Source organism: Mixophyes fleayi, chromosome 2 (genome assembly GCF_038048845.1).
Source record: "Mixophyes fleayi isolate aMixFle1 chromosome 2, aMixFle1.hap1, whole genome shotgun sequence".
Taxonomy (NCBI): Eukaryota; Metazoa; Chordata; class Amphibia; order Anura; family Limnodynastidae; genus Mixophyes; species Mixophyes fleayi.
In genome coordinates, this window is record NC_134403.1 from 69,908,701 (window position 1) to 69,917,609 (window position 8,909).

The 8,909-nt window shown below is 39.6% G+C and overlaps 1 long non-coding RNA gene across 1 annotated transcript; it reads left to right on the top strand.

Annotated features, from left to right (window-relative positions):
- The first annotated feature begins 1,038 nt into the window (after nt 1–1,038).
- Nucleotides 1,039–6,830, top strand: LOC142141106 (uncharacterized). The gene is made up of 2 exons (XR_012688615.1): nt 1,039–2,821; nt 3,533–6,830. It is a non-coding gene; the product is annotated as an uncharacterized LOC142141106 (long non-coding RNA).
- The last annotated feature ends 2,079 nt before the right edge of the window (nt 6,831–8,909 follow it).

The window sequence follows — 8,909 nt, forward strand, 5'->3', positions numbered from 1 at the left end:
GTATACAGAACTTGGTCTGTGTCAATTCTCTCCAGCTGATTGAAGCGCTTCCAGATATACTTGACACCACAGGCTGACTTGGGTCAGAATTTTAGATCTAACAACTTGGAGGTCGCCACAGAGATTCGCTGTCCAGCAGGCTACAAGACAGACAACGGAGGTTTCCCAGCACATTGAACCCCAACATCCGCGGTCAGTAGATTTCTACTCGTTGGTCTTCCTAGTCTGGGTCACCTCATGTCTGTCTGAGGCACCTGACACGCGAATTTGTGAGTCTCAAGTATCATCTGATTAATATAATACAGTATTAACCCAATTTGTTTACTGTAATTGTATTGTTGATTAGATTTTTGAAAGATGATTGAATTTTGAGTGCATGTGTTTGTACCTATGTATGATGTATAAAGCATAAAAGTCACATAAGACATTGATCAAAGAAGCATGTAATGGAATAGAGGGATTTAGAGAGTTATTGTTTTGAACACTGAGTGAACATTTTAGACACCATCCCCAGAGGTATATCAAAGAAGGGAGATTCTGTAATCTGCCCAAATTGTGTAAGAGAGATTTCCAAAAGACCTTCGTCCCAGATACTGTCAAAGAAGCTATTTAGCACGGACATCCAGTACAAGGAGTCCACAGAACGGGACGTCCAGTGCAAGGACAACCCACAGAAACTAGATAAGAGTCCCGATTTGGACTCAACAGAATACTGTCAATACGAGTAATATAGATAGTAAACAAATGACAGCAGCTCCCTCATAGATATGATGCACAAAGACTAAAGGAAATGGGGGAGTAGAAGGTCTGCAGGGAATTTTTCAAGAAAGCGGGGATAGCCAAAGATATGTGTGGATGGAGAAACAAAGGTGTTGCAAGTGGTAATGTGACAAGAACAAAGGGGTATTGAGATCAAACCCCAAGAGATTGTTTGAGGTGGCACAGGAAAGTTAAGAGATCTGAAAAGTCGAAATATATGTGGATATGCTAAATGCATCGGAAGCTGAATAATGAATCAAGTAGGTTGTATATTATAAATGTATGTTTGATCCTGTGCAGCTGAATAAGTGAAATGTGCCCCTCCCTTATTCTGTGTAAATGATTTCAGTGTGTTGAGATAAGAAGCACACTGTTTTTTGTTTTTTGACAATGTATGTAAAATTAAAAAAATGTGTCCGGAGTGCTGATTGATGATAACATGTTGAAGCTAACTTGTATTTAGTGTAATGCTGGGACTTGTAGTTCCACAGCAGTAGGCTGGAAGATGTCAGTTAAGTTTTCTTTCTCTGTATGTGAGTTTTGTCTCCGTCTTACTGCGTGTGAGAGAGATCCGTGATAATTCACATTGTTTGTTCTCTGTCTTAGTGCTCTATAAGGGAGATGTTTGATTTACTTTAAATCACAATGTTTGTCTGTCTTGTCCGTTTTTTACAAGAGACATGTTTCAAGGTTGAAAAAGTTGTACATTCATTGCTTAATTGATAAGCATTTAAAGAGATACAAAAGAAGTTGAGAAAAATAGCTTTCTCTTTAATGAAGTTGAGAATTGTGGGAGTGAGCTTACATGCAGACATTAAAATCTGTTTTTATCTGTGTTAAAATGGCGCTGATGAATGTTCTCAGAAATCAGGAGGGTTTGTTATGCCTTTAAAGAAATGTTACGAGATAAAATGTCGTCTGTGAGCGAGACTTAAGTGAATATATTTTTACTTTGAACACGAAAATCACAGAATCTAGAAATATGTGTGAATATTTGGTCACGGGAGAGAGATTTTGTTGAGAAAATGTTGAATGATTTACAGACACAATGTATTGTGTCTAACGAGAGTACTCTGATTTATGAGACAGTGCTGCTTTTAAAATGGTTGAATACTTGGAACCAAGATTCCAGATTGAATGTTTCTAAACCCGGAAATTTAATTAGTGTCATTTAAAAGGGCTGTACTAAGAGATGATAAGAAAGGAGTGGCTTTGAACACTCGCCCAGGTCTCGTCACTTTGACATTCTCTATTTGTGAAATTAGGGACTGCCCCTTTGAGGAAATCAAGGCATGGAACGCATAGCGTCACAGTTAAGCTTTTAGCAGCTGTTCACTGGTTACCTGATAACAGTATACACGCATGTTACAGTTACAGTAATTCCTAGTAAATAAATGTTAATCTCTATGCAAAAGTTTTTTTATTCACAGGTCTCCAGCTGCAAAGACCCATTAGGCAATCCAGATTGCATTGATTTAACTTCCAATGCACCATCTTTGCACCACAACAAACATAAGTATAAACTAATGAAGGATTTAAATAACGTAAACTCTTCTGAGTAATGATTACCTTGTTTTGGAAAGAGATATTAGAGTTTATGTGCTATTCGCATAGCAAATGCATGAACTAGGTGGTTTTTCTGTATGTGCAGAAAGCAAAAGGTTTTTATTTGTATCCTCATTACAGTTTTGAGTAAATCAGTGTTTGTAAAGACATTTACTGCCCTTATTTACTGTGCTATAATTGTCATATACTGTAAATAATTCTTTTTATTGTGGGTATGGTAATGCATTGATGGGAATTCTATATTTTTACAGAAATGAAAAAGATTTAAGACTTTAAGAGCAATTGTATGTGCTCCTGCATTAGCACTTCTGGATCATAGCAAGCCATTTATACTCTCCTCTGAGCAGAACCAAATGTTTAACCAATTTTAAGCTGAAATAACTTCAGCGCCAGCACTGGCTTTGCCAGATTATGACAAGCCTTTCACATTATTTTGTTATGAAGTCAGTGCACATGTACAAGGAGTACTGACACAAATACATGGTCGCAAGCTAAGGTCACTTGCATACTACTCTGCTTTAGTGCTTGAAAAGAGTATAGATATTGTGCTAGGACACCCAGTTACCTTAACGGTATCGTACGTTGTGACAGAAACCAAGCACAAGCAAAACATTTGTTACCGGCCAGATTTACTAAGTATGAAGATATACAGCACAAAGGACATTCCCTCCTATTGTGAAATGAGTGACATATAACACTTGCCGAGCGCACTGTGTATTTTCTTCCTCCCTTTCCTTTTTTATTAGAAGAAAAAAAAAAAAAAGGAAGCACAAGAGGCCCCAGAGCCTCTCATGTTCACAGATATATGTTAAGACCTTCAGACAAGGGGAATCTGAGTAAACTGTATTTTAAGTTTTTTAAAGGTCCAAGGGAGACCAGAGAGGGGAGTTCATTGATATTAGCAGGAGGAATATAGATTGCACGTTATTTTCCTTTGCTGTGCGCTGTAGATGTGTACTAGACTAGAAAGGAAAGCCAAGTTTGGAAGAACCAGACTCAGGCCCATAGTAATGTATAGATCATTATACATAATTAGAAAATTCTAATATGAAAGTTTAACCCAACCAAATAAAGAAAAGAGCAACCCATGACTACAGGGGTTTACACCCAATGCAGGAATGTGTTTGTGAGTATTGTGGCCCAACACATTATTATATACACTAATAGAACTGATGATGTGGCTTATTAACAGGTTATTTAAGCTAAGTGTTTCTCTTCCAGAAGAATTAAAGTTACCACATCTGTCTTAACCGTTGTACTGTACACTCCATCTAATGAGTGTAAACTTTGTGGAACTCAGAAACCAAGAACCTTTTCCTTGGATTCCACATGCTCCTTACTGAAGCCTATCCTAATGAAGTAGCACTGCTTACTCCCAGTAACGTTACACTTAAGCAGTGCACAATGTTGAATCCTGCTGCCTTATTGCAGCAAGTTTCAAAAGATGGGAGAAGTACCTGTATATATTGGGGTTACCCTAGGGATTTGGGGGAATTCCATTCCAGCTTGAACAGAAAGAAAGGAAAAAAAAAAAATGCAAACAAAATTTTTCTGAACATGATTGCATAGAACTAATGAAACAAGAATCTCTGGTTTTATCTCACATTAAAGATAAACCATTACCAGATGCAGACATCACTCTTTTTGTAGATGGTTCACACTATCACATAGATCCTGTCCCGTATACAGGGTGTGCTGTAACCACACACACAGAAATAGTGATTCAACAGACTCTACCGAGTCACATGTCAGCACAAGAAGCTGAACTAAAGGCCCTGACACTTGCATGCATATATGCAAAAGGACAAAGAGTAAATATTTACACTGATTCAAGTTATGCATTTGTAATTGCGCATGATTATGGCCCTGTATGGAAAAGTAGGGACCTTATGGGTTCAGCAAGCAAACCAGTCAATATGATGAACATACCAGGGCACTGTTCACTGCATTCCAGCTGTCCTCCAAACAGTGATGAAGGTGAAGACACACACAGAGATACTACCCCCGAAGCTAAGTGAAATAGACCAGGCCGCACGAGAAGCCGCCATAGCCCCAGTACCCCAAGGGGAGTCTATTTACATGGTGACCCCCTGACCCCTGTTTGACCAGAGCACACTCCAACTTATGGAAAGACAAGCAACAGAAAATAAGAAAAAGACTTGGGCAATACATGGAGCACTAGAAGTGCAAGGAGTGGTGTAAAGGTCAGCGTTTGTGTCTGCCAAAAGTAGTTTATCCCATTATGGTCAATATAGCACACGAGAAAGTGCATCTGGGAAAAGATGCTATGGTTGTACTCACTAGCAGCTTATGGATAGTACCAGGGTTCGCCCAAGCAGCACAGTCGTTAGTGGCAGAATGCCTAGTCTGTGCACAAAGTAACCCGAGTAAGTCTGTCCTATGGAAAAGCACACCCCAGACATAATATCCCTATAAGAGGATACAGATAGACTTTATAACTTCCCAAATGCTCGGGCTTTGAGAATGTGCTTGTCTGTGTCAACTTCTTTAGTCACTGGCTGGAGACATGGCTGTATAGAAAAGCAAATGCTAAAGCATTAGCCAAGAAAATTGCGAATGAGGTAATCTGATGATATGGTGTACCAGAGGTCATTGTAAGTGACAGAGGGATACACTTTACGGGGCAAGGATTCCAGAAACTATCACACCCCCTACAGATCCCAAAGTTCAGGATGTATGGAGCGCCTTAATGGTACACTGAAATTGAAAATGCAGAAAATAATGGCTGAAACAGGTCTGCCATGGATCTCATGTTTACCTGCACTCAGTAAAAAATACTGCTAGGAAAGACACAGGTTTAACACCATATGAGATATTGTTTGGCACAGCAAACAGAACAGGCTGTTATTTTCCATAGCAACTACACCATGTATATAGTGATTTGTTGAATTATGTTGCCTTATTATAGAAACAACTAACTGAAATACATGGTCAAATATTCTCCTCCATTGCAAACCCTAATTTTGATACAGGTACCCATAAACTGCAGCCTGGGGGGCTGGGTGGTCGTGAGAAAGCACATCAGGAGAAGTCTTGAACCCAGATACAAGGGTCCTTATCAAGTCCTGTTGACGACTCCCATGGCAGTGAAAGTACAGGAAAGAGACACCTGGATTCACGCATAACACTGCAAAGTCTTCAAATCAGGGGAGTCTTGTTCTGATAAATAGAAATGACTGTCTCATTGTATTGATATGTCTTGCCAGAATAATTGTGACTGAAGTAGGGATTAAGGCCTCCCTAACCCAGTATGAAACAGACAGTTAAGTGACATATTGCCTATGCCACTGTGAGAAACATATGGGAAGGAGTGCTCAACAATTTGCACTCATAGTAGAGTAAACTCTGAAAATGTCTTTGTGCAGATGCATAACCTCATTGGTAAAGTTGTCAGTAATGATTCATGTTGGATATTGGAAATATTGGCATTAGTAGCAAATGGTTTAGCAATCCTGTTGATCGTATAGGTGATAATGAAACTAAATATATGGCTGATTAAGAAGTTACTGACACTTGATTGTTGTCTCTCCAAAAAGGGAACCACTGAAAATCCCGAACCTCTGATGATCACAGAAATTACTTCTGAAACCTGACCAGACTATGAGTGTCATGAATTATTTGGACTAGCAAAGCCAAAGAACTGCAGAGTTTGCAACAAGAAACTACTAAAGATTGAACAAAGGACATGCAAGGCCTGCAGAACTACTATAGATTCATTAACTACCTACTAAGAAACCATCATTTAAGAAACCATCTTCTAAGAAACCATCTTTTCTAGACATGGACATTTGCCAAAATGCATCTCCTCATAAATCAAGTTAGGACAGGGAGGATCACAGGCTTATTAGTGGGGGATGAGTTGACAGATTCCTAAGGGGACCAACTCTATGCATGTGGCCTCCTACATGTGTATAAGTACCTGCTTATTAAGAATGTGGTTCTATAGATAGGATTAGGTAGGTAGGAGGAGAAAGGGTCGAAAATTGAATAAAAGATGGGAAATGTTAAATATGATTTTTTGTTAAGGCCTCATAAGGCCTTTGTTCAGCCATTTTATTGTAACTTGTATAGAAATATTATTTGCTAGAAGAGATTATTCATTTTTCTGTTAACTTGCAGTTTTGCAATATGTGAGCCTATGGCCTTGAAGTTGAACTAATAGGGAACACCTGAAGAATGTAACCAGTTATGAAAACAATAATGAGCTTCATATCCAGCTGGTAGTATGGGAGCTGTATCCATGGTGTTACACATAGCATATCTCCAACTCCCCTTGAGATAAGAAATAATAGGCTCATCTGTCCTTAGAAGGGGGAGAAAAGTAAACACCTCAAGAATACGTGAGAAAGTTAATCAGTAGCGCTTCTCATAAACTAGTGGTATAAACTATTGTATGCATATGACGTAGGATTCATTTATACAGTAGCCTATAAAAACCTGTATCTTTGTATCAATAAACTAGAGAATATTCCTTGTATACAGAACTTGGTCTGTGTCAATTCTCTCCAGCTGATTGAAGCGCTTCCAGATATACTTGACACCACAGGCTGACTTGGGTCAGAATTTTAGATCTAACAGTAGCTACACAGGAACAAGTACATTTGCAGCAGTTCACCTCCCCTGTGTTCCACGTGACTACAGCAGTCAGTATGCCCGAGGTCACTTTTATCCTGTGTATTATAAGATGGGGATTATATATGTGGCATGTTCTTATAAGATGGGGCTTATATATGTGGTATATTCTTATTTCCCTATTGCTATCCTGAGCATCTGTGCAAGGTATAGAGGTGACCCTAATGCTTAGATCTTTATATCCTTAATGTGATGACTTACTGCTCTTTCAACATAGGGCCTCCTGCAACTGGGTAAACCGAACATTACACAGATCATAGGCCATCCCTGTGAGAAACAGAATTACAGGTTTATGGATACGTCAGGGTCAGCAGTTCATAGCCTTACCATGTACTTTATCAGTCCAGCCAGTTCATCAACAAGTGCTGGATAGAAAAAAAAATAATAGTGTACCTTAAGCGCTTATTCCTCAAGAACATGGTTTAAACGAGGTATTCCTCACAATTTTGTAAAAGAAGTCCTCAACGTAAAGGAGCACTAAAATAAACTCCAAAACAAATAAAGACAGGATGATATTATATGAACATATACACGCAACACAAGAAAACCTGTGAATTTCAAACCGGGGTTAAGCCCTTCTTCCAAGTGCATGCAGTTGTCAATGCCCTCCTCTCAAGTGAATCAACCACATATCATCACCATTGATTTATATAGCGCCACTGATTCCGCAGCGCTGTACAGATAACTCATTCACACCAGTCCCTGCCCCATTGGAGCTTACAGTCTAAATTTCCTAACATACACAGACAGAGACTAGGGTTAATTTTGATAGCAGCCAATTAACCTATTGGTATGTTTTTGCAGTGTGGGAGGAAACCCACGCAACCAGGGCTGCCAAGAGGAATTCAGGGCCCGGGTACAACAAATTCATGGGGCCCCCCCTCATAGTCGAGTAAGACCCCCAAAAAATTTGCGCCGCCAGTTTTCGGGGATGTGGTCATACATTCAGGGGCGTGGCAATGCGCCATTGGGGCGTGGCTAGCACATCAAAATCGCTAGGTCCTGAATTCACCAGAGCGTCACATATGTCCCAGCACTCCTGACTTTTAAGACATCTAGCACCACAGTGTAGTATACAAAGAATGCAGTGTGTACACAAAGAGTTCAGTCTTTGCCTGCACCTTACATTGGGCACAACACTCACCAAAAATTTACATTGTCTCTACTAAAATCACAACATTTCACACACTCTGCTGCTCTCTCCTACCTGTTCTTCTCACTTTCACCACCTGTGACTGCTGCTTTCTTTAGTTGCGGCTTGTCCGGATCCTGGAATGTTGATGGGGAAAAAAAATGGCTACATTTAGAAAATTACTGCCAGTCCCGGCGTTAAATCAATAGCACCCACGATTAATAATTAAGCCTTCCTCCAGCCCCAACATTAAAATAATAGTATTCACATTTAATAAATAAACCTATTCCCTTCCTGCAAACAGCAATACCTATTTCCCGCAATCATTATTACTGCCATTAAATAACTCATAGTCACATTTAATGAACCTCATTCTCCCTAAACTCACCCCCATATTCAATAGCCCCCAAACCACCCCATCTTAAATTAATAATCCCCACTATTAAATTGCCCCACCATCACCCTACAAACAAAATAGCGCCCATTAATTAGTGTTTCTCTCCCCTTTTTTTTTTAGTGTTTCTCTCCCCTTTTTTTTAGTGATTCTCTCCCCCTTTTTTTTTTTAGTGTTTCTCTCCCCTTTTTTTTTAGTGTTTCTCTTCCCCCTTTTTTTTTTTTTACCTCTCTGCCTCTCTCCCGTTTTTTTTTTACTCCCTCTTCTTTATAGCACTGTCCCTTTCTGTTTCCCTCCCCTTGCCTCTCCGCTTCTTTACTTACCTCCTTTCTTTTCTTCTATTCTTTCTTCTGTCTTCTGGTCTTGTCTGGCGCTCCTCACTGACTGCCGGGCGTGACTTGATGA